This window comes from Temnothorax curvispinosus, unplaced genomic scaffold (genome assembly GCF_003070985.1).
Source record: "Temnothorax curvispinosus isolate PA1 unplaced genomic scaffold, ASM307098v1 QBEX01007781.1, whole genome shotgun sequence".
NCBI lineage: Eukaryota > Metazoa > Arthropoda > Insecta > Hymenoptera > Formicidae > Temnothorax > Temnothorax curvispinosus.
The window spans coordinates 576,142-603,621 of NW_020217561.1; the positions used below are offsets into that span (position 1 = coordinate 576,142).

The window sequence follows — 27,480 nt, forward strand, 5'->3', positions numbered from 1 at the left end:
TTATATATAAATGTCTTAAGTATCTTTTTGCACAATCTAGTTGTACAATTTAAAATAATATTATTCAATAAAAATTTTTGGCAAATAATTTTTTTAAATATTTCTCAGAAGATAATTATATGTAATTAGATTTACTTCATTACAATTCACTTCTAATTAAATTAATCGAGAATTTTATTATTTATATTATTATATTATATTATTGTAATTGATATACACGTGGAAGTTTCCTATTCAAATACAAAGAAGACGTAAATTAATCGCGATTAGCATCGACCAACGCGATCGTCTAAAAGCGAATCTGAGCTGACGCATTCTCAATGGGAACGATAAGAGAGGACTACCACGAAGGGCCGTTTCCATTGGCGCGCAACATCCGTGATAGCATCGGCTTGCAAGTTCCGGCCAAGGCAGACTAAGGCAGTGCCCACTCACACCGGATCGACGTATGCATTGGTGTTGTTGAAGCTCGCGGTGCATAGGAGCAGCACAGCCACGCAAGCAACATGGTAATAAAGTTTATTGCGAGAATGCATTAAATCGAATACGTTACACATCCAGCGCACCAGCTGCAGAGGGTGCGAGGTAGGTTGAGTATTCAGGGCCCAATAAACCCAACCTGGTGTACTCGGGAGTTAACGCAACCCGGCTTCAGCTCTAAGCACACGCCAAGCCGCGTGTCTCGCAGCAATCCCACTTCCTTCACCTATCGTTCCCGTCTTCTTCGCCCGGTAGCCTCTTTAAGAGCCTTTGCACCCTTATGTGGGTTTAATAAGAACTCGCTACGCTTATTTTTCTATACAATAAATCATTATAAATAAATTGAGTGATAAGTACATAACTATAATAATTAACAATTATAAATAACTTCTATTCAACTTTGATCAAATTAAATTAAAGATTAATTTAAATAAAACTGTCCAAAAACAAATTTGTAATAATAATAAATTCTTTTTGTGCATAAATATTTTAAATACTTTTTGCCTAATCTAAAATTGTATGCCGATCCTGTCGATCCTGTATACAGCTAAAAGTTTAAACTATTTTAAAATCTAATAGATTCTTGGAAAAAATCTATAAGAAAAGAAGGACATAATAAAAAAAATAGTATAGATCTTCTATCAGCATAACATTAATATCAATTCGAAGACGTCTAATAAGTAGCTTATACACTCAAAATTAATATTTTGATAATGCCTTTAACTATTAAGAAGGAGATATAGATTACTTAAATTACATTTCTAAGTTAAGTATTGGAAAATTGTGTAATATGTACAATCGTTATGTCTAGCCTTAGAAAACTTCTAGTCTTAGAAAAATTTTTTGTATTATTTTAAGTGACATAAAAATGTATCATAGAATAAACATTGCAGTGCTCATCTGCATCCTCAAACGCAATACCAACCAGTCTTGAGAATTTCGAGAAACGTCCGCGAATCCCGCTGACAAATCGCCGCGAGTCGCGAGTCGAAGTCACGACCGGATAAGAGCGGCGTCTATCTCCAAATATAGCGATAACCTCGGAAGGGGTAGCGCAACCTCCTTATGGCGGATCAGGCGCGACGGTGGATATATCGAGCAAGATTCCCGCGACACGAGAATTCGAAAGACGGAATTCGCGAGGCGGCAGAGTTCGCGGAGGGCGCGGCGGAAAAAGGAATGGGAATGGCGGATATGTGTGAGAAGCACGGAGCGCTCGGTGGCGTCGGGGTAGATGTAGTTAGGTACTATGTCGGGGCATAATAGAATAGATAGCGGATAGGCGGAAGGCCGGGGCCCGCCGCTGCTTCGGGAATACTTTACCGAGCGTATAAACGCTATTTATGGCTGCATAAACCAGCGATAGGGGATATATAATACAGTCACACACCTACGTTCCAACCCTCTCCGCCTCCTAACTCGAGGTCTCTCTCTCTCTCTCTCTCTCTCTCTCTCTCTCTCTCTCTCTCTCTTTCTCTTCCCCGTTCTTCACGCTGCGCGGCGTATCTACGTGTATCTACGAAGAACGATCGACAACACCCCTTCTCTTCGCTTCGCCGCCCCACATCCCCGTCGGCCTGCATTGATTTGCATGAGATTTCGACCTGAGTTCCTTCTTATAAATCTACCTCCCCCATCTCCCTCGCCGACCGCGCCGAAAGGAAAGGTATTGACTCCCTTCGGCCTTTCCCTCCTTCTTTCCCACTCCGCCGCGCCCGCGCCGCGAAGACGATGCATACAGAAAATTCGCGTGCCGAGAGGAAATTCGCGAGTTCTCCTTCCTCGGGAATCGAGAAACGATCGAGCGATTTTTCGAGCCGCAAAAGAAAGCAATTAGTTAAGAATATAAACGACTCAGATATTTTATTCTTCGCGGAGAGATAAAAAAGAATAGAGTGCGGACTCGCGGTATCAGGGAAAAGCTGAATATAGAACTAATAAAACTTGAAATTTGTGAGATACGTAGACCCTATAAGAGCTTGAATTTGTGAAACATAAAGTCTAAATGTAGAGTTTGTGAGACATAGAATCCGTGAGATATAGGCTCTATGGAATCTAAAATTTCTAAAAGATAGAATCCATGAACTTGAGGATTTGTATGACGTAAGATGTATGAAACGTAAGTAACAAGTGAATTGCAAAATATATGGAAAATAGATTCAATAAAGTGGAATATAAAATACAAAATTTGTAAAAATAAGCCAAATATTTGTAAAATACGGAAAATGAAAAAAGTCTAGAATTTATATAAAATAAAATATACTAGACATATAAATATGGACAAATTTATATAGCTTCAATTCTCTACTTATTTATTTACCGTAAATAGAGATCTTTATTGCTGACAACTTTAACAACGGATTTGATTGTTTTAACAGGTGGCGATAACAATCCAGTTAATGGAAATATACCACAATTCATTATATGATACTTCGATTGACGATAACGTCGCATTTTGCTAGCCACTGCGAACAAAGTTCCTTAATTTGGCATTTGACGCGTTTATAAACTTCCGGCTTCGATTTATTCCTCGGACGAAATTATTCAAAACCACGACTCAGTGCCGATTCAGCGCCATTATAATACCTAATTAGCCGTTCGCGAGACTTGGGGCGCTGATCGACGATTCAAGGACCAGGTTCTCCAGCTTGACAAACTTGCCCGGCATTGCCGGCTCGCTTTGGTGAATTAATTATTTCGCGTCACGCCTCGCTACGATGTTTATAAAGCGTTAGACGCCATCTTGCTGAAGCAACCTTCCGCTCTTAAATATGCGATTACGCGATCCAAGGAGAGTCGCTTGTCTTTTTCGAGACTCTATCGTTGTCGTATCTATTTTGAAAGGTTCGATTAATATTAATTATTTTTTTACAACTAAAAAAATACCGAAGATACTTAAAACTTACGTGCGGTTATAGTATGCCAAGATTTTGTTTTCCTTGCTTACCTGAAACAAAAATTGCAATTTTGTTTTATAAGAAGTGAAAAATTTGTCACTAGCATTTATATATTATATTAAGTTAATAAATAAACATAGTATCAGTTACGTATACAAAATTATTGAAAATGATTAATAATAAAAATTTTGTAGAGCGTACAATATACAATTGTATAATAGTATATTGTATATAAACTAATATACATATATATCAAAATAAGTTTTAATATGTAATATGTTTGAATTATAAATTTCGAATATTACACACGATGAATCGAGACCTTTTTTTTAAAAAGATTATCTTAAAACATAATATCATGTCGCGCTGCATGGCACAATATCTTGTTCTCTACGTTATACCTATGAAATTCTACACCATTTTACGGTAAACAAATGAATCTATTTTCTCAGGAAGATTCTCGCGGAAACTGCGGTATGACAAAGTCACGGCTATTGTTCGTTCACACCGTGGCAGCGAGATAAAGGGACGGCGAAGTATAGTCCCCGGAATACCTTTTAATTACGTCGCCGCCATCACAAGATCTCGCGGAAATATGCAGCGGTGGACGTTTTAATCTCGCGGTCACTTAAAAACTCCTCGCATAGATCCCGTCGCTATCTCGACTGCCGGATCGGAACCGCGTTCGAGAAGCGGAATAAAACCGCCCAACGAAATTTAATAAGTTCCTTCGACGAGGGTCGTAAGTTCCTTACGAGGGCGGTGGAAACGAGTCCTTCGAGACTCGAGGGGTCGCTAAAACTAAAGGGCGACCCTTTATGTTTGCGCTAGACTGCAATTCGCCACCGGATTGCAGTTTGCCGCAGCAACTAATAAATCTCAAGAGTCAGTATTTCGCAAACGTCACACTACTATTTAATCAACCAAGAATAAAATTCAATTTCGTTTCAAATAAAATATATTAATAAGATAATTAAATAAAAGTAAATAAGAGAGAGTAAATTATATTCTGATATAATAATTAAACAAGACGTATATATTTGTACCAATCATACACGTAAACCAATCGCGTTAAATCAACAAGAATAAAATTGACTTTGAGATGAACTAAAGTCTTGTAATTTAAACGTTTAATCGCAAATTAGAATGAGAATCTGCTGTCTTTTCTTGCGAAAAGTACGTTCAATTAGACGATAATTAAGATAGTTTTCAGAAGTTTTCCCATTTTTAATAACGTGAAGATCAAAAGCGACGGCTGGGAAACAAAGTATACTTTTTTACCAATCTCCTGCCTTTATGCAATATAAGATGAACAGTTTTTGTAGATTTATTTGTCCCCCTATGAAATTTCCCCGAAAAACTTCTGCGGAAGCGCACTCCCGAATACTTCAAAACACTTAAAACTTTGGTAAACATTTCAATTACTTTACGCAAAAAAACTTTCGTCAAAGAATAAAAATTGACTACGTCGCGTATAATACGACACATAGTAATAAGACGCGATATAAAATCACTATCTTGCTCTAGTAATGGTTGCACATCGCCTGTTTAATCGCTTCTCCGACTCTGAATTCGTTCTTAAGCCACGGCGATCGTTCCTATTACGAGGATCCGCTTTTAAAACAATTGCTGGCGCAATGAATGTCAGAGAAAAGAGCGAGGAGTAACTTTGGATTTCAGTATTGTCGCGCGAAAGAATCGCATGGTGTAAATTCTGGAGCGGGACAAAACGCGGTTGGCCATTTCGCGAAAGCGGAACCTAATCCTGCAGAGATACGTGACCAGAATTGCTCTTTGACCTTCCCGTAGTAGTCCAAACGGGACCAGCAGCTTAGCATTTTCCTTCCTTCCAATCATTTTGTCTTCTCTATTTGCACAGCAAAAGCGTTCGAGATCCTTTTCCATCCTATTGGATCAGACGACTAATAAGAACGTTATTATCACGTTATCTTTGTATTCAAAGACGATACAAAAATTCCATACAAGTAAAACATTTATTCTGTATGAGTATTTTTATTTAATTTACTCAAAACAGAAGATTTATTTTCTTATCGGTAATTATATTATTTTATATAGGTAATAATAATATACTCTTATTATATTTTTTCTATTACTGCCTATTATTAATATTATTTACAAAAAGATTTTTGCCTGTATGACAAAAAAAATTTTAAGCTTTACAAACTCGCTTCTCGTTAATAAACCTCTTTCATAAAAGTTTAACACGAAACTTTTATTTAATTCTTACACAGTAAAATTTTTTTATTTAATTTGGTTCTGATAATTTTCATTTCTTTCAACAATTAGATATTCTCTCTCGGAATTTTCTCACATTTTTCCAGAGAAGAAGAGCGGATGCCCCAGTTGCCCAGTTTGAAAGTAATATCATACTTCGAAAGAGATAGCAAGGGTCAAAAATGTCTCTTCATATCTTAGCTTCCGTGTAATCCATTTCCGCCTTTCAAAACTTAAAACGGAGTTCAAAGCACAAAGACTCTGTGACGTTCCCGTCAACCAAAATAATTTGAGAACGGAACTCGGCGCGCTTAAATTTGGATGACTTCCAACGATATTATCGAAACTGACAGCAATGTTGAGTTAAATTCATTCTCCGCATGAGGAATTGGTAACATAGTCATTTCGAAGGGGAAGTCGCTAATGAGAGAGTATCGTAAATACCTTCATTACAGCAAAAATAAATTGAAAAATAATTTAAACTTAAAGTCATTATTATTTATAGTTTACTGTATAAACGTTACTATCACTTTCTTTCATTTACATATCTCTTACGATAAATATCGCGTATATTTTTCATAATTTATTTGCGTTTAGCAATAAATGAATAATAATATAATTAATAAAACACGTAAATGATAAACTGTACTCACAACGAGTCGTATACTCACGGATATTCACGAATTTACGAAGCTTGCCGTCGCTTTGCCGTCCTCCGCCCGCTGATAAATGTATTTTAAATGGGCGTTCGGGTTCCATTAACGTTAAAGCGAGCTACGCTGCACGCCAAAGTCAAGCGGACTAGAGATACTTTCGAGAAATCTTACGATAGCGGCGCAAATCCGGCATAATTCGCTGCTCGGGCGTTAATGGCGTTAGACCTGTCGGGACGGTAAGAGCCGCTCTCTGCCTCCTTCGCTTAACTTTGCTCAACAGCTATTCCCATTCATGCCAGTTCCATTAACTTACTATCGAAGAAATGCGCGATGTCGGTCTTAAAAATGCGAGGCTCGCAAGTTTGTTTCCGGCAGCATATGATTTCATAATCTTTCAATTAGTTTTCGATTTAGAAATAAGTTATCATTGTTGCATTATCTCGTACATGATATTTATAAAAATATCCTATCCAAAAATATGCTTATAACTTTCATCAATCGGACAAATATGAGAATAGTAATAATGAGAATAATAACAAAACTTGTGTATTGTAGAAATTCTTAAACATTTACCATTTATTTAAATATTCTAAGGTTTACAAAAAAAGTTGTAAGTTCTTGTTCCTTATATGCTGTTTATTATCATTTTCCATTGTTACATTATCTCATTATTTCTATCTTCCTTATTTTTTCAAATCTCCATTATCTCTTTCGAACTTTTCATTCTTCAAATTTTCTTTTATCCTATTGCAGTATATTCTGAAATCTGTTACGATGATAGTTATTTATTAAAAACACTGGAAACAGAGTTTCTCTAAAATTATTAAAGATGCTCCAAGTAATATTCCACGAATTACCTGAAATTAATATAATCTCGACTCGACATTCCAGAAGTGGCCTAATATTATACGAAATCCAGTCGCGATATAACGTACATTAATGTCGTATCTCGAGAGGAAAAGAGAGATAGAGATAGATAGAGAAAAAGAGAGAGAGAGAGAGAGAGAGAGTGAACGAGTGAGAGAGGCAGATAGAGTGCGAAAAGTAAAAGTGGATAATCTATGGATAATCTGGTGGAACGTTTCGAATATTAATTTTCAGTATGTCCTGACATTAGGTTTCCCCAGTTGCCATCTGGATATATACTTCGGCAAGAGGTCGTCGTTCTTGGCTCTGGACCAATCGTCACGTCGTTGCTACCCGAATCGCGATAAAGTTTCTGACGATGAACGTGCACTGAAATGTTGCCTGGAGTTATTCTGGACCGTCATTCCTTACTTCCGGGTGATGCCGGTAGATTACACCTGTCAGCCCGCAATCGTCTTTTCCACATTGAACTTCAAATACAAAGAATGTGAAAAAACACAATTGCGTACTTTCGAAACTACTGTTATAATGCATTTGCAAAGATAGGAGAACCAGAAATTGGAAAAGTTCTTGAAAAAATATTCTAAACTAAAAATAAAGAAGTTTTTCATTTCCTTCATATTTTCGAGAAAAAAAGCTTCTTTCTTTAAATAAATTAGGATTATTCTGACAATAAAATTTCAATGAGAATTTGACTGGACGCTGTACTTTTTATTTCTAGCATTACATCATCTCTTAGCAACTGACAATACTTCATGAAATAAAAATTAATTGAAGTAAGCTAGAGAGTAATAATTTAATATTAAAACCCGCATAGCTAAATTTCAATAAATAACTTACGAACGTATTAGATTGAATTAGAAAATTCTAATGGCGCATTTGGCAAAATTCCATGTCACGAATACATCAGTAAAAATAATTCCCTACTCCTCGACGCATCTTTGCCTGTTCTTCTTGTTCGCTCATTCCATTCCCTTCCTCAGCGGTCTCCTAGTTAGGCGAGCACTCTAACTTAGCACTCTGATAAGTGCGCGACTTAATTGCAGTGAACCTGCTGCAACGCTTGAACTCAGTTTCACTTAATACGCGAATTCCAGCTTGATTTATTGATGGTCTCCGCCATGAGTATTCTAGGAGCGCCAAGAGAAGGAGATGGAACTCGGTTTATTACGTTGCACTCTCGTATCTCGCTTAAAATACTCTTTTCAGAATAGTTAAGTACGAGTAGTACTCAAAAGTAACACACAAAGTAGTGCACAAACACTGGTGCAACCTTTATTTAATCAACCGGCGACGAATGTAATCAACGAAATTAGATTTAGCCGGAAAAATCTTCTAATTAAAATGTAACGTGTAAAGTGTAAAGAATTTTTTAATCTTTTGTCTCTATCAGATCCGTCTTTTCCCTTTAGTTGGTTAAAGGAGTTTCTAATCAATTTATAATCAAATTTACAATTAATATGACAAAATAACAAAATTCTTGATATTGTACGTAACATTCTTTAAAACAAAAAGCTTTGAGATTCTGCTAAATAACAAAACTGCATTTAAATAACAAATCTATTTATCTCACATAAATGTAAAATATTATAATTCATATGAAATATTATACTTGCAATAAATCCAAATCTAACTCTCTAAATAAAAGTCACTCACTTTCACAACTCTTCAACTCTTGTAATTTTATTATTTAATTTCACAACTCTTCAAACTCTTGTAATTTTATTATTTAATTTTTCTATCTTTTAGCAGTAAAAATCTTGGGAAGACAAGACTCTTTCTCTCCTTCTTTCAAGAGCACTTTCTTAAGTCTTGAAAAATACCATTATCCAGAGCCAGTTCAGAGAATAACAATGAATTTCAATTAATGGCAGGGGAGCTCGCGCTAATCCTCGAACAATCGCTCCTCGGGCGCCGATCGCTCCGCGAACGATATCGCAGACTCGCCGAGTTCGAGCTAATTAAATTCCCGTAATATCATATCTGCCTTCCGCACACATGACTCCCGCGGAAACTTCGATCTGCGAAAATATCGGAGAAGCGGCTCTTTCCAGACCGAGAGAGCGGGTCGAGCACTCGCGGAAGTGTCCGCCGAAAGTACTCAATCGGATGGGCGAAACGTATTGCCAATTTCGGACGAGCTTGTAGACAGTGTCGACCGCGGCAGATCTACGGCGTGTAATTCGCCGGAAATTCGGCGGTACCATCTGCGCGATCCGAAATGGAAATCGCGACGGTGTACGGTGCACGGTGCCGGTGTACGATCGAAGCCTGAGCTATTTCGCGCCACGGCGGCCACATCGTTAAAGAATGTCGCTGAACAGCGATAAATGTAGAGATCGGGCTGATAGTGATATGGCTTCGCGTTCGTGTTCTCATCGCACGTTCACGTGCGGCTAGCTCGCGCACTCCATTTGTGCGATCACCAATTGAATAATTCACTTGAAAAGGAACGGTGAGAGTAAAAGAAATATTAACAGACAATATTAACACAAAATATATACGAGCTGTTCGCATCTCTGTTTCACCTACTTTTCCACATTTCAATCTTATTTTCTAATCATGAGATTGTATCTTCACAGATTTATAAAAAAGAACATTTTATACAGAACTTTCAGGGGTGATGAAAAACAAAATAAGGTTTAAAAAAAAAAGTGTTTAAAATGAACGAAAGTTTCGACTCTCGTAAGATTCATGGTTGTGTCCAGTATCCAGACAGCGATTTCTCTCGCCGTCGGTCGTTCATCCATCCACGAGGTCGTCGTTGACCTCAGTGGCTTCTCGGGACGGTCGCCGATGCCCCCGTACATCATTCTCTCGAGTTATAAATACGACGGTTCGAACGAAGCAACGAGCTTGCCGTGGATCAACGGCGGAAATAGACAAAGTACATAGAGAGTAGAGAGAGCCTAGATTTAGAGAAAGGGACGGGAAAGGAGAATGAAAGGGTCACACCTGCCGGCGTCACTCGTCTCATTGAGATCCCTATAACAGCTGCATCGGTCAATGAGCGGATTCGCGGTTCGTGTCGCGATTCGACCAATTGTATGAGCTGCTTAAAATTAGCGACGGACGACGATCGTGTCCAAGAGATTTCTTGTCGTGAGTTTCGTGTCGACGCGCGGTAGAAAGAGAAAATCGAGAGCGATTCCTCGGCAAAATTGATCGGTCGGAATTGCAGTGGCGGCCAACTGCAGTTCGCAAACTCGCTTAACGACGAGCCCGGGATCGTAACTCCTCGCCGGAACGAGGGATTACCGCGTTGCGGCGCGGCGTGGCGCGGCGCGGCCCGGCGCCGCACCACATCACGCGAGTCGACCCCGGAATAACGCCGGTAATACATATTAAGCACCCAAATAAATCAATAACGAGGCGAGTTTATCGAGACGCTTCCCTCCGCACTCGGCGATCGACGAGAACTTACGCTAGCTAGACGGGAATTTCGAAGCGGGCTTATCGTGCCGGAAGATCACCGGCGATAATCGCGTGAGGGTTCTAGAGCCTAACGTTAAATGCTAGGCAAAAAGTATATATTTCAAAAATGGTAATGTCATACTTACAAAGTTCCTAAATTTCGAATTTACTTCAGTAATTGAGAAATTTAGTAAAATAGTGATATTAGTACAAATATTAAAAGGATAAATACAGTAAAAGTAAAACAGTTCAAGAGGCACAAATCAGCAAATTAAATATATAGTTATATAATGTATAAAGGTGTCTTTTTTTTTTAAATAAATAATTACTCACTTGTATCTCATAAGATAAATCAAACAATTATAACATTTTTCCAAAAATCCTAATTTCAGGCAGACTGAATTTCGGTTTATTATTTGTAACATGTTTCAATGACGTATACCTACTATTGCAAATTTAGTCATATGTGCGCGATAGACTTTTGACATGATAGACATTTCAAATAGTCTAGGATGCAAGTCCGCAACGAAGCGAGACGCAAAGCGAGACGCGAGCGGAGCGTGACGGACGGCGCAACGGCGTTGTATAAATGCAGCGTTGCTAATGTTAAATCGTCGACGCGGTAATTACATGCAAATAGCGTCGGCCACTGTTTAAACAGCATCCGTGCAGCACGGGGTGCGCCGTCGAAGCGCGCCTCATCCATATTTTTCGAAATGCTCACCCTCACGTGCTTCGTCCGCGCGTGCAAAGCTGGCCCCGTTATTAAGCACCGCTGAATGCACTCCGGCTATATCTCTACGAGCTTCACGTAAGCGAGGAAATGGGATCCATTAAAAAAATTTGCGAAGGCACCTCGTAAAAGAAACGCGATAGAAAAAGCTCGAATTACGGTAGCGTTCAAGAGCTTTAATCTTGCTACTAGAAATTAAAATTAACATGTAAACGTGCATGTATCTCCTGTATGTATTTTGATTTAAAGAAATACAAGTATAGATATGAGTAATAAAATTTTTAATTTCTCAGTCAATTTTAAACGGATTTTTTCATAGAAATTTTATGTAAGTTATGATCACAATTTAATGACAATACGCTCATTAATTATGGCCATTCGCTAATTAAAGAAAAGAAGTTTATCCACGTTTATGAAATGATACCTAATAGCTGAGAAAAAAATAACAAATTAGAGATCATATGTAATACACACAAGTAAATATTATATCGTTTATTACACTTGCTTTTGCTAAAAAGTTAGAACTGGCAAATTGATGTATGTAATATATATGGTAATAATCTGTTAAAATTCGTGTATATTTGATATTTGTTTATCGCAAAAGTTGGATTTATAAATGGTGAATTTCTCTTTTTGATTACTGAAAGAAATAATCTTTGTAGGTTTGATATTATTTTGCGATTTACACTTAGAAATCTTCCCTTGTTTACAAAAAATATTTATATTTTGCACATGTATAAATACGATCTTACGTAATTTATTGCGTATAGGTGCATTAAAACCATTTACATAGCAAATTTTCTGATTCATCAGAATGCGATGGCGATTTTTCCCGGCGTTTCGATGAGAGCCAGGGACCACGATAAAACAGCCGTGAGTAATTAACACGTTGGACGCCAGATCTAAATTTCGACATCGTCTGACCGGTGTCAGAAGTATTTTGAGAGACCTTAATTGTCTTCATTTTAATTAATAGAGTCGCTCATAAGCGGTATAAAAAGAGATTCAACCAAATTAAAATTTTAATGACACAAGAAAGAAGCCAAGAGTGTTTATTTTCTAAAATAACTTTTTTTCAAAAACAGAAAAATTTCAAAGTAAAATTTAAAATAATATTTTTATATATTTTCATTGATTGTTATTAAGTATGTGTATCTTTGAGATAGCGGAATTCTAAGATGAGGATTTCTTGAGTCCTGCAGTAGCCATTATTTGTATAAGTACTTTAAAGTTATTTCATATATTAATCATGTGTTATTATCAATCACATGTAATAAATGTACGCACCACTTTTTATATAGCCAGTTTATTAATAAAAACAATGAACTCTTAGCTCTCTTGTCTTGAACGTAAATCTTAAATTCTTCCCGTTTCTGTCGCTCGCGCGTTTCTCCTCGCAGTTAATAAGCGTTTCCTCGTAATTTCTCAATCCACGCCTACACTTCCACTGTAATTATTTCTGTCGGCTTCTTACGTGTCTTTTGCGGCGTGCCGACTTCCATTTACGTCGATCTTGAGTATTGCCACAAGGCCACGTGGATCTTTATATTGGTCATCAATTGTTTAAGTTTTACTTGACCTTCTACAATTTTGTGCAACTTTGTAATGTGATATTATTTTGATAACTTTAGTTTCTCTAATATTCCTTCAAAAAGATTTGTCTCCCAAGAATAACGTAGCAGCCTGTAGTTATCTAAGTTTATAGTTTAAGGAAGAACAATGTTTCGTTAGGAACTTAAGAAATCAAAGTTAGTCAATCAAAATTTCTGCAATAATAGCGCGACTTTTGTACTGTGAAATATTACGACCTAAAAGTTCTGATACTAATTGTAAGAGTTACATCAAGCTTGTAACAATCTTTCTTGAATAACCTTGATGAACGTTATACTTATTCTTTAAAATAAACTACTCTAGATAATGTTATACCGTTCCTTCTCAGTTAAATGTTTCTAGCCATTATCATCTCTTCTTCCTTACTTGGTTAAACAAGATTTAGTGATTATTATTCTGTTTCCTTTCCTCTTATTAATCACACCGAAAATTATGGATCGGCGAAAGCGCTGCGCGCGTATCAGAAGCACGCGGAGAGGAATCGTCGGAATGGAGTTGTCGCGTTACTGCGGGAAATAGCGTGGAATTTATACGACCATTACCGTCGCGCCGCGGGTTAACACGGACGGTCGTATCGGCAGCGAAGCGCCACGATGCGCTGCGCTGCGCCAAGCTCTGCTAAATAAATGGACAATATCATCCTCGTCGTAAAAATAATTGCCCGCCGCTCGTGGTGGCGCGCGGCCGATTATTGCCAACCACGGCAATTAGCTGCCGCGGCTTGATGCGCTTTATTGCCGCTTGCTGCGAATTTTTATCGCGAGTTTCGTTGTTGGTTCCCCTTTGCCGAGATTGCAGTCTGATTGCGGCTGAGAGGATTTTTGGACCGAGAAAAATAAGGTCTCGCGAGGACCGAGATGAGTCGGTGTGCTACTTGCTTAAAACTTAAAATTGAAGAGTTAAAAAAGTAAAGAGAGTTGAGAGGCATAATAAATAGCAAACCTATTTGCTAGTTAAGATCAAGATTCATACAATTATGAATTAAAAAGTCTCATTAAATAAGAGATATTTAACATGTAAAAACTAAAAGGTTCTTGCAGATGAAATTAAATTCTCTATCTATAAAACTTTTACTAAAAGTCAATGAATTTAGACAATTCCTCGTTACGTTAAGAAATAATATTTTGTCTAAAAAAAAAAAAAAAATTTAAGCCTACAATGTAACACATCTTGATTATCTGCTCCGTGCTTCGAACAAAATTATGTCTACAGCCAATTGTGAAAGGCCAGCCAAAGTCTCGGGATGTGTCACACGAGATTATACGGCGCGGAGGAAATAATGACGCAGATATTGCGGAGAGGATATGGTAGAAGGAGGCGGAGGTCGGTCGACGGGGTACGGAGAAATATAATGGGTTAAGTTTCGCCGTCGTGCTCCGGCGAATTTCCGGGTCGAGCTCGCGAACGCGTGGCACTTTCAAGGGACTACCTGGAGCTCTTCTTAGGTAACCAAGTTAAGCTGTTAATTTCCACGTACATGGTTCACGGTCGGCTTGAATTTCTTGCCTAGCCCCGGGGTAACCCGGAAAAAGTCCTTCGCGCTCTTTTGTCCGGACTTCGAATCGCTTGCGCGGATTAAACTAGGGACATAATATTACGACGTCATATAAGCTTTGTCACATCATATTATATTAACTCTTTATGGACCATCGGGACTTTAAAGTTCCCCACTGAGTTTAATTCCTCCTAATTTATGTTCCCTTCTTTTCGAAATTTCTATAGCTAATAACTATTAATTATGTAAAATTAAAATGATATAATAATTCTTTCTTTATGTAAAAAGATGTTATCATAAATATAATAAATATTTTTAAAAGTATTAAGTAACATTTAAAAATTCAGACCAAGGATTTGAAAAACGGATGCGCGTTTGATTATACTACAGACTTATCCAATAAATAAATAAAAAAATTAATTTGTCTAATAAAAATTGTGAATTAGCTCATTCAACCAAAACTTAAAGTTTTGACTAACAAGCGTGATATTGATCATCAGCATGCTTGACATCTTTTTCGGCTATCTGATGCATATTAAAAAAAAAAAAAACAATACTTATGAAATCTTTAAAATAGAAATTTAGAATGCATGATTACACTATTATAATTTAATAATTAATACATGGAAAACATTCATGCACACATAAACTTAACTTTTATTCGTCAAATCGTCATACTATCATATTCATAACATATATCGTATGTATACCAAAACATAAAAATTTATCTGTGACATTACTATATATTTTATGGCTTTGTATGAATATGCTTGGTTCCTCTATATATTCGCCCCGTTCTGCATTTATCTTATTATAACAATAATATACAAATAATATATTTCCCAAATCACAGATATCGAGAATGAAGAAGAAAGGCCGGAATTACACATAAATAAAGCAAAAACGATCAGTTTGAGCACAGCGTTGACGACACCTGAGCAGAGTTTCAGGTTCAAAACAGGTTCTCCTGTTCTCGTTCTCCTCTCCGAAGAAAGGTACGCGTGCTCGTGCTCTGTATGCTCTTTTTTTCTTCACACCCGTGTTCGGTTCCTCCTCATCGGCGTCATCGCGCGCCGCAAGTCGGTCGTGTTAGCGCAGCGGGCGGCTGTTATGAGCGTAGTTATGGTCAATATTTGTCACGTCTTATCGCCGACGCGCATCTTAAGCGTGGAGAATTAAACGCGTAATCGCGCGGTTATTATCTCGTTAAAGTCAAACGCGAGTCAGAGCCGAGGGAAGATCCCTCTTTCATCGCTTCCTCCTTCACCGCAGCTTCCTGCTTAATAAATGATCTACGTTTCGAATTTGTCTCGCGGTTAGTTTCTCTCAAACTTCGTAAATATAAGAAAATCATCTTATTATAGAATTTTTTTAACTGTTAACAGAGAAATCAGCCCATACAGCAAAATCAGTCCCTTATTAGTATAGAAAACGATCATTTATATAACAATCTAAACTTTCCACTCTTCCCATTATGCGGGAACAAAATACGGCGTCCGCGAACAGGCATTACGACGCCATTTCCCACTCTCCTGAAAGCTCAACGAGTGGATCCGCTCTAACATCCCAAATACTCCACTCTCTTCTTCGGGGTAGACAACGTGATCCGGTAGCGGCAGTAACGGTAATTGGAAGGCAGAAAAACGGAGAGAATTAATTTGTCGTGCGCGGTGGTTGACGGAGAGTGCGGGAAACGAGGGACATGAGGTGGGGAAGCCCCGGGGTGGAGCCCCCGAGAGGTGCCCAAGAGTTGCCGTCGGGCTCTCCCATTGATTATGAGGCAAGGCGAGCGCCGTTAATGGCCGACGGCGACATTTATCGCGTCAATGGACGCTGCACGTCCATTCCCACGTGACGACCTCCGTCATCTGCTATAAATACGCGTTCTGGTCCCCTCCTCTTTAAACGGCGTCACGAAACGTTTTCAGAAACCGCCTCTTCCAACCATCTACCACCGCGCATCCATTAAAGACTTGATATCTTTGCGTTCCTCAAGGCAAATCGGTGTTTAAACGATTAACGCGGCTCACTTTGCGATTTCTTTGATTTTTCTACTATGTATTGTCAGTGCGCTCCTTTTGCAAGGTCAGATCAGATTATTTCAGAGATTTAAAGAGGTATAATTGTATGTTTTATATACTAATAAAAGTATGCGTTAAAAATGTAAATTTTGCTGCAAAATTTTGCAATAAAATGTAGTTAATAAAAAGTTCCATACTTTCTGTTAATTATAAATACTTCAGCAAATGTAAAGTCAACTTAATTTTTAGTTAAAATTAAACCAATCGCTTTACAAATTCTTACGACTTTAAATATTACGTAATTAAATGATAAGTTCAAATAAGATAAACATTATTTAGAAATAACTTTCACATTAAGATTTTATCATACATACTTGTACTGTATTGCAATATATATAACGAATTCTCAACACGATTAAACACTCATAAAAAAAGATTTCAATAGCGTTCAGCGATCGATTAACGTCAGAATATTAAAACCAATCAAAACTATAATAATTAGGGAAGCAAGCCGTTTCGCTCCCGTGTGGTTTCCTAATCTAATTAAAACTGTGCCGCAAAAATACAACTGTGTGCAATATGCTCTTTCCACCTATAATTTCTGTAGATTCCTTTCCCTTCCTTCCTGCTCCGGCTCTCGTCATGTCGCGAGAGATTCGTTCACAGCTGCCGTCAGAATTTTTCTAGCCAGGTCTTATACCGAAGCGGTCCATGCGTTACGACGCCGCAGTAATTAAAAGTGCTCCCTCGCTCCCTGTTCTCCACTCACACCGCTCTGTAGACAGTACGCGCCGACGGTTTTTAATTGAAAAAATTTCACGGCAAACTTTCTCGTCAACTGCGACTCGCGGTGCTCTCAATGCTTTCGCGACGGTCTCGATTAAAAGATCATATTCCGTTTCTGAGCAGCTGCATTCCCGTCTAACTGCAGTTATTACATGACCAACAAGAATTTTACTCGAAAAAATGTGACGAGCACAATAAATCATCAATGAAAGAAAAGTTATCCTCAACCCTACTCACGTTGCGTTATTTTATCGCGCATATTTTATGACTCCCGATTTATTCTTCAATTTCATTTGCCATTTCTTATTATATACGCTGTTATTTTATACGCTTATATATATCAATATTATTATATTTCAGTCTTTACTTTTCAAATATTTTACCTTAAATTCACACTTACATTAATAGTGCCTTAAAAAATTAAATTAAAGTAAATTATATTTTAAAATCAACGCAAATCGATTTTTTAATAAAAAAATATATATATTTCTACAAATTTCATGTAGCTTAAACGGTCTTCTTAAAGGAGTTAAAAGTGAGGCATACCGGATGGGAAGACTGAATCAAGCCGAGTGATTTCACTTAAAAAGACGGTAATTGACGGTAACGCGAGACACATTAAACTTAACCACACGACGCAGAGAGTATCGATTGCACGGTGTCGTTCGTATTCCGGTTTCTCTTGTACAACTCGGGCATACCTGGTGACTCGTATTTCAAGGCAGAAACGAACCACGGCGTTCCGCGCGAAGAGCACGATAAAATCGGCCGTAACGACGAGACTCATTTCCCTTCGTATCAATCCCGCGGACGAACAACGAGAACGCGGCGACGCGAGAACTCGCAAAACACCGGCTCGACAATCGACATCGACGTGGTTTTAATGTCCACCGCTGGCAGTGCTCGCCACAGAGCAAGCGATAACGCATCAAGATTTTTGCTCAATAAGCGACAGGACTTTCACCTACAAAGCCCCATAACAACATCAAACTTGTAGATTTCTATATCTCTAAATTATCAAGCTTTAAAAATCTAGTCTTTCAAACCTATAAATTTCGATTTTTTTTAATCCTTCAAATTTCAATATTTCCACATTTTTAAACTTTTATGATTTCTTATGTTTTTAAAAAGCTAAAGCTTTTACATTTTTAAGTATTTAAATTTTCAGAAAAAAAATCAGTTTCGATCAAATATAATCAGTGACAATATAATTAATAACACACATTATGTAACAGTTATAAAATAATTAATTTTTCTTCTTCTTTAAGCAGACATATAAAGCTTTATACATCAACTCTATCATATGTAGCATAAAACATTATTATTAATAGCTATTTAACGCATATAGATATACTATAAAACCGTTTTTCTTGTCAATATTAAAATTATAAACACTTAATTTTAATTAAGACTAAAAAATAATGACAAATGACTGCTTTATCAAGCTATAATAATATCAAAATCAGATGCAAATTTTATTCATTGATAAAATGAATGCTATTTTTCATAGACAGCTCGATTTTCGAAGCCACCGTCGTAATGGTGCATCGTGTTTTACGAAGATAAGACTTTAAGGTCTGTCTTAATCCTCGTCAAGATGAAAGCGGAGTGGAGACGAGCGACGTTCCAATAATCTAGAGCGTTACTCCCGACGATTACGGCACGTGGATTAGCGACCGAAAAAGACCGGCATGACGGAATCGAGAAAAAAACCTAATGACATTACAAGATCAAGTCCAACGTGACGTAGTCATAACATTTTATCGCTGTTCTGTGACTACGTATTTCAACGAATGTACCGAACAGACTTTGTTTGCCCACTAAAATCGCAAAAATTTCGCGAAAGCCGAATTATGTAGATTTCTAAAATCTTGAAACGTCTATACTCTCTCTCTCTCTCCTCGTCACCTTTATTACAATTCTAAATACCTCAATAGCAATAAATAATTCCAAATTTTCGCATACATAAGTTTCCGAGTTTTTAAATTATCTTTTTTACAAGTACTTGTCAACTTCTAACTGCACATACCATCATTTCGCTATTAGATAAAAATTAATTTTCCTTTAACTAGTTAAAAAACAATAAATAAAAACATTAATGCGTCGTTACATTAAATCGAAAAAGATTGGAGTTGCGTGTTTCATTTTCCGAGACCACTACGTGAATAATTTACGCGCGTTTTCGTAATGACCCAAATTCGCTCGTTAAATTATATCACCAAAACGTCGAACAAACGCCATTTGTCATGCTGCGATTACGTCATGGCACAGATCATAATGATCGTTGAGATCACAAAAAGTATATTCAATTAATGTTGCCGCGCCGAGAGAATCATTCCAAATGTTATCCTCTCCATCTCTCGGGAATAATTCGGCCTTCAGGAAGATCGGTAGTTACAAAATGATATCATCGCACGTCAACTCGATTACCCATATAAATCCACAAAGTGTCGAACTTGTGATAACTTTTATAAAAGATTAGATGTAATAAAGAATTGAAGTACCTATAAGAAGTAAATTTTAGAAAACAGTAAAAAATATATATATAGGGACGTTATAATATGAATAAATAGATAACGTTATCTACATTTTACGATATTTCGACTTACTTCTAGCATTTTACAACAGAATTCAATATTAACTGATACGTGTAGTTCCGTAAAATGCAACCATATAAGTTCGCGTTTTGAAATTGTGCATTTTTGTCAGCATTATTGTTGATCTCACTATATTTACACTTTTTAACCTATGTCATTTGAATACAACGGAACTAAAAGCTGATACGATATATGGCAACCAATTCGTAAATACAGCGGTGATATAGATCTTTTATGACAAAAATGTTAAACGTGGGAAGGAAATCGTATAGTTACAGTTTCATTTCCTGAATCGCGTCTCTATCTCTTTCAACCGCGCTCAGAGTGGAATAGTAACAGGAAAAAAATCTGTTGTACTCTTCCACGCATAAACTTCAAAAACTGTAATTTGTGAATTTTGTTCGTGTCAGCCGACAAATGTCAAGCCTTGCCCTGCCGGGGATTGAAATATTTATGCCGCGTAGAGTGCCCGGTTAAATGTGCGTTTGCAAATACAGTTTGATTTACGATGATAGTGGACTATATCAGCTTGTTAGTTTTGATCTTCTTCTGGTATGCATGTACATAATATATGTATACATATATCTATATGTATATATTTAATATTTAATATCGTAATTCTTCGTAATATACATATATACAGGTTAAACAATATATAGATGTTTGAACTGTATGCAAATAACATTAAAAATAGATAACAGAAATTAGCTATTATCTATAAAAGACGCAAACTCAATCTGATATAAATGGAGACAGATAAATTATGCAGTCAATGATTTTTTATTGTAAAAAAACCTTTTTTTAAATGTTATGCGGTCTGACTTATTACTTCATTTATAACCTTCCGGTTTAATATCCTCGATTAGAGGTTATTTTTAGAGATTGCCGTGCACGTCAACGCGAGACATTTCATTGCACTTTTCGTTCCAGCTATTTCCGGGTTACGCGCGACCTCGCTTTTCACATTCGGCGAAACGCCATGCTCAAATTCGCTGTATAAATATTTAATTCCCGCGGGATTTTCGCGGGTAAAATCGATACGCGCAAACCACCAGAAGAGCCCCGATACACGTTTCCCACATCGTTGAAAAATCTACGTTCTCTCGTTACGCAAATACTTGAGCTGAGTTGAAAATCGAAGTGATACATGCCGTTTGAACTGTCACAGAATAATCCAAGATGTAATGATAAGTTAATTACGTTACATAAACTCAGCATAGAATCATTATATTAAGATAAAAACATAAAAGAGCAATTATTTTGTTGAGTCTAGAAATACATGTAAAATTTTATGGATATTTCCCTCTCACACAGATCTATATGTGCTATGTATATGTATACATATAACAAGAATATCTATGTATAATATAAACATATATTATTGTCGACATCATCTATTTTCGCTTTTCTAACTATATAAATACTATCCCGGCCAAGACAAAATTTTTAAAAAGTGTCTAAGTAACAAAAGAAACTATATTAATTCTAAAATTGTACTGTATTTAATTAAGAGTATCTCTACTAAATCTCTGCGTTACTTATATTGCTATATGTATAACAATATAAATAATATAAATAATAGTATATTATAAATAGTACACTTTTAATAAATCACTACCTCATGTATCATTTGTAAGAAAATTATGCAGCGTTTATGATTTGATCGTCAAATTACATTCTTAATCTATACGAGCTTAATCCGAACGATTCAGGCTACTCCGATTTCCGAGCGACGCGACGGTTCGATTGTTACGAGCCTGCGTACGAAATTCACTCGGCGAATCAGGCTTTCGAGAGTCGAATCGCAGAGAGTCGAATCTGCACAGCTCGCGGCGGTAACGACCGTCACCATCGAAATAGAACGGAACGAGAGGGTAGAAAGGGGGAGCAAGGGTAAAAAAAGCCGAGAGGGTTAGCGCAGAGCGAGACGAGAGCATGAAAGCCAGCGGTTTCGCAGGGGGTTGAAGGAGAAGGGTAGGCGGCGGGGGCGGGTTCGAGTGGATGCGGATATTGCAGTCGGCCAGGTTCGATTTTGCCTTAACGGCGAGAGTGGATATCGAATGATCCACCATAGTCCGGGCCACCTTTCGAGCCCCTTTTCAGCCCTTCCCGCGCCCTGTCCGTGCCGGCTCTCGCGAGTCTAGGACTAATCTGCAAAGGAGGGGGCTAAGCCCAAGCTGTCAGAAGGGGCGAAGAAGAGTCTCCGTGAAAGCAGAGAGAACGGGTGGGGATGGAGGGTCGAATTAAGCCCGGACGCCGGCCGGACTCTCTCCGTCGGTAACCTAACTCATGGGGGTAGTATGCGTGCCGGGGTCCGGGCTGCTAGCCTAACTCCACTTAAATTAAAGCAATCTATCCTGCGAAACTCTCGCGCTAAGCCGACAGGTTAAGCGAGAGCGACCGCGCTCTCCCGGGCGCGCGCTTTCCTTTACTTTCCAGGTGAACACGTTGTCGACTGAACGCCAAGGATTTGGTCATGTGAGCTATCCCTTTGCCCTCCCTCTCCTTATCCTCTGCACATTTATCCGGCCATAAACAGTCTACGTGGAATACCGTTGGTACAGTAAATGACTGCATTATTTAGCATTTTACATTCTTAAGGCCAATTGTTCGCACTTTAACAACTTTAATATTATTGCTAATACTGAATATAACTATAGAAAAAAAATTATCGTTTACATATTATATTATAATTATTTTTCATAAATATTATTAACATTATTAATCACAGATATATTTAAAACAACGACTGTCATTATTCGGTATTCATTCCTGATTTTATCATCCTGAATAAAATACAAATACCGTGATATTTACGGAATTAAATGGGAGCAAAAATACAGTTTACACTGCGATTGTATCGCTTATCACCGCAGGTTTCCCTACTGTGATAACTTTTATAGGGCTGAGACAACAAAGGTTGCTTCGCCTTTTCCCTTTCGTCCATCAGATTTTTCTTCGCCACCACCGGAACGCGCGTTACACGCTCGTTTCTCGACGGCTAGTTTGGCGATCAAAGCGCGAACGGAGCACGTACCGTCGTTTAATCCGCTCTTCTGGTTGCACCGGTTATTATCCGTGCATGAACGCCCGCTTCGACACAGATCCGCGTTGTGTAAGTCACAGAATCGTGCGCGCGGAAACGTTTAAGACTTATCCGGCTAATCCGTCAGCCGACGGAGAAGCGCGACGTGGATTGACGATGTTGTCGACAACGATGTGATTTTTTTTTTACGAGAATCACCGCTTCACATTATAGGACAATTTCATAATGCCTTAACCAGAAATATAGAAAACTCCTATTAAGTCGATTTTATATTCTTTGTTCACCTTGATTACAGCGAAAATTTTACAACCCTTAGTTTTGGTAAATTCTTGAGCCCGAAAAAAAAAACGTTTAAAACTCCATTATTCGAATCCTTATTCTTTACTACTTTATTACTTAATTATAAAATTTCTTTTGAAAAATACCAGGAATTTTGCAGAACTCTTCAAAGAAGAGTCACGATTATTCTATATATTAATTGTATTGAAACTCTGAAAATAGCAAGCTAATTACACAAGGTTCTAAACAAAAGATCCTATATAAATATAGATTCGATTTACAATTAATATAAAACTAAGCATAGCTTGCAGCTGTTCTATATTTACGCAGATTTTAAATGCTCTAATAAAAATTTAATTTTTTTATTGTGAATATCTCTCTCTCTCTCTCTCTCTCTCGTATGCGCGCGCGCGATGTTAATTAGGAAAATTATATCATCAGTGCATCGTAAAATGTAACAGCGTGCATAAGGATTTTGTAAAGGCGGTTCGCATATGCCGCTGTAGAGCATAACAGTTTTTCATAATTACAGCATAAAAAATAATTTGCGACGTAACGAGTCACATAACCGTAGCACGCAGAAACGAGGCAGGTCCCGCGGACGTGTTTTACATGCTTATACGTACCGCCACTTCGTAATTGGATGCATACTGTAATAAAGTGTCACGAGACAAAACATCGATTACATTCGGGTCCTGATAGCAGCAAGTTTTTCTTGCATCATTACATCGTAAAAGAAAACATCATGAAACTTGAATAACCATCAAATATGTAGTGTTCGTATTATTTAGCGAAAATGTAATAATATAAAGATTATGTAGCTCCTCATTGCCATTCTAAAAATTTGAATCTATCAAAATAATATATAAAGAATCTTGTTGTTTTGCTGAACAAGTAGCGTCTTTGTCACAGAGATATTTACTCCAATTCCTTTCTGCGTGAATATTTTTAAACGTATTTTGATCGACGACGATAAACCCGGACTTCATCGAGAGAAGTAGATAGAAATCGTGAGCGAAATTTGCAAAACGAGCCAATGGCGGTACGTTGTGTCGGGCTAATTCGCGAGCGGACGAGCGCAACATCAAGGCGCGATTAAATCGCGGGCGAATGCCGATCTGAAATTACACCCGTCGCGCCGGCATTACCGGATCGCGTCGCCTCGGATTACGGTTGCGTTTCTGTCTTACTTGTCTTACCCGCGACAAGAATGTAATACAGGGAACAGGACACCGGGACATGGAGGGTGGTACGCGGACACGGAGGAACGCAGCCGTCGCGTCGCGCGAACGCGCGTTCCTTCCCTCGAATCCCACGACGATGCCTCGACGCACAACGTGAGAACTATAATGCTCGAGAAAAACATCGCTTTTTATTTATCGCACTCAAAGTATCTGTACCGTTTCTTGTCGAAGTTTTGCCGCGTGTTAAAGCTTATTGAGACTTCTCAAATTAACTGGATATTTTCAAGTTTTTAGATCTCTCGGACATTTCAAATTTCGCAAAATTATGTGTAAAGAAATAAAATATTCAAATTTACTAAAATTTTAATCTGTCTAATATATATAGTTTTTATATCTTGTTACAAAAGATAGAAATTTATGTTTGTAAAAAAGCTGCAATTTAATAATAAATTGTGCAATTATCTGCAGCTATACTATACGTTTACAATTATATAAGCTCCCTTTGGAAAGTATCGCCAGGTATAAATAGGTGTAACAATTATCTTCTTTTTCAATCGAAATGCAGACGCGGAACGTTGCAATCGCGAAATTAAACGCGTATGCATTTTGCATTCTATGGAGCGGCTAATTCCTAATGGAAACAAGAGTATCACCTAGGAGCTAAAAGCCGGAGGAGCTTTAGGGCAATCAATCATGCAAATTGCGATCGCGGCAAAATCTCTGGGACGCCGTTCACGATTCCATATGGTAATGCCGCTAATGCAACGATCGCGTATCAACGGACATATGGGGTGTCCCTGAAGTCACACATGTTTCCTATTCGTAAAATATTACGATATGCACTAAAAAATATAGTAACAATTACATTTTTAATAGATCAGCTTTACCTCATATTAATATTGTACATATCACGTGCATCGTTATATCTAATATAAAGAACAAGCGCAATCTAGTTCGAGCAAATAATTATTTCTTAATTATTAAATATAGATTTTTTCCGGAATTAATAATATCAACCTACTTTGCAAATGAAAAATACTACTTCGCTATATATTAGATATTCCTGGAGATTCTTTAATTTTATAAATGTAATCGCAGCACTATTCTGCCAATATATATATTCAGCAATAAATGTATGAAAATAATTATTTAAAGTACTAGTTTACTCGTTTATCGAGAAAAAGCGTTGCGCAAAATACGCTTCGCGGAAAGAGAAGTTACACGTTACACTGTATAGATACTTTATCGACTCATCGGCCACAGTAATAATTGATAAGGTTCATTATCGAGATGGCATCGATTTGTTGCAAATGCAATACACGGCCGTTAATTAAATATTACATGAAATAACGAAATGAACAATTTTCTGCCTCACTCTCTGCCTCGTTCCCTTCAGTGATTTCTGTGATTCACTACTTTAACTGTAGGTATACGTACTAATAATGAGAGATCGGAAGCAAATTATATCTTGTAAAATTTCATTGTATTATCATTTTCTACCTCTGTCACTGGATTGTCAAAAACTAATTCCATTATTATCTTTTATGTGCTTGTATAATTTTCTTTTATTTATCTTTTAGTATTTCGGTCATATATACCTAAATAAAAATTTTTTACTAAGTAATTTACTAAGTAATTTGTATTTTGAATAGTTCTAAAATATTCTGTGTATAATATAGATGTATGTGAAAAGCTATCGTTCTATAAAATATTAAAAAATTAATTACTCCAATATTCTTTTTTCGTTGCTTATATCCTCACCTCTTATCGCTTTTCCTTCTCGCTGTGCTGCTATCCACTTTTTTCATAATCAGGTCGAAGGTGATAACTACTTGCGATTTTAATCGAGAGTGCGACCCAAGTTTAACGCGATTTTACGCAACGCGATCAAACGGTTGAGTCGTTTATTATTTCATCGGAGACCTCAACGTATCGTGCGATTATCGTGCGTTTTAATATCACGTTTTAATATTAAGCCCTTTTTGAAAGGCTACTCAAAGGGCCGCGGAGCGAGGCGAGAGGCGTCATAAGCCGGGATTGTCGACGTGGCACGTATATCCACTCGCGACCCTCGTCGCCGTCGGCGAAATGCGTTGAATCGACGGTACAGGGCGAGATCCAATCGAATTAATTATCGTCCGTTGTTAATTACCGCGGACCGACCGATAAAACGCGGCCGTCCGTAATCCCGCAATTCGCGGAAAAAAAACGGAGAGACAAATGAACGCGGAACGTGAAAAAAGCGGACCGATTTTTCGAGGAAAGAGAGAAACGCACGCGTGTATTTCGAACCCGAAAATGCAGCGAAACAATGAATTTCAATTATCGCCGTCGCGAGATGCCGTCGCGAAACTATTTGAATCGTTAATCGCGGAAACGTGCCGGCGCGATGAGATACCGAGGTACGGGAACGGAAGGGAACACTTCTGAATGAATTGTTATGCGACTAGGTGATGATAGCCTCGCTGTTAGATAAATATTTTCGTTCATTTATTCAACGAAAGATAGATAAGTTCTCTCTTACGGAATCCTAAATGATAGTAGAATCGTCCCACGTGTATGTATACGCGCGTGTATGCATATTTATATCCTGCAATTATGTCACACAGGAAGCAGTTACGATAACGTGAGTTATCTTTGCACTTTTTTACAGTAATAGAGATAAAAGCTGTCGAATAAATTCGCTTATATACATATCGCGTCCCACGACAAGATTCTAGTAAGACGCATGCTAAAAAAAATATAAAATTTTCATTTTCTTTAATTCATTTATTTTAAAGAGAAAAAAATACTTTTCATATATCGCGCACTTTTTGCTCGATTATCCATCGATTGGAGGAAGAAAGAGGTTTATTTTCTACATTATACTTTATACGCTTTACTTCGTGGAACTACATTTCGACCGACTTTGTTCTCTCAAACATAGCAAACCGACAGGGAATTAGAAACTTCCGGGTCCTTCTTATCCGGATTTGGTACCCTCAGGATTAAAGCGACAAAATCGATGGGTTGACGTCACACTCGTGGAAATACTGTATAGAACATTGAATTTTTTTAAACTAAAGAATATAAAAAAATTAGCTTTAATTTTCACTGTCTTGCTTTATCTATATGAAACACGTATACAAATATGTTTAGTCCCACAGTCTTCTTAAATTATATTTTGCCTCTACTTTTCC

At 37.5% G+C, this 27,480-nt stretch overlaps 1 protein-coding gene across 7 annotated transcripts in view; it reads right to left on the bottom strand.

Annotated features, from left to right (window-relative positions):
- Positions 1-27,480, bottom strand: part of LOC112457462 (RNA-binding protein Musashi homolog Rbp6) — a 585,496-nt gene that overhangs the window by 387,306 nt on the left and 170,710 nt on the right. The window contains exon 3 of one of the 7 annotated variants that reach the window (XM_025020533.1): positions 3,387-3,427. The exons of the other annotated variants lie outside the window; for them this stretch is intronic. The gene's annotated coding sequence lies outside the window, so the exon portion shown is untranslated. The remainder of the gene's footprint in view (positions 1-3,386; positions 3,428-27,480) is intronic. 7 annotated transcript variants of the gene reach the window in all.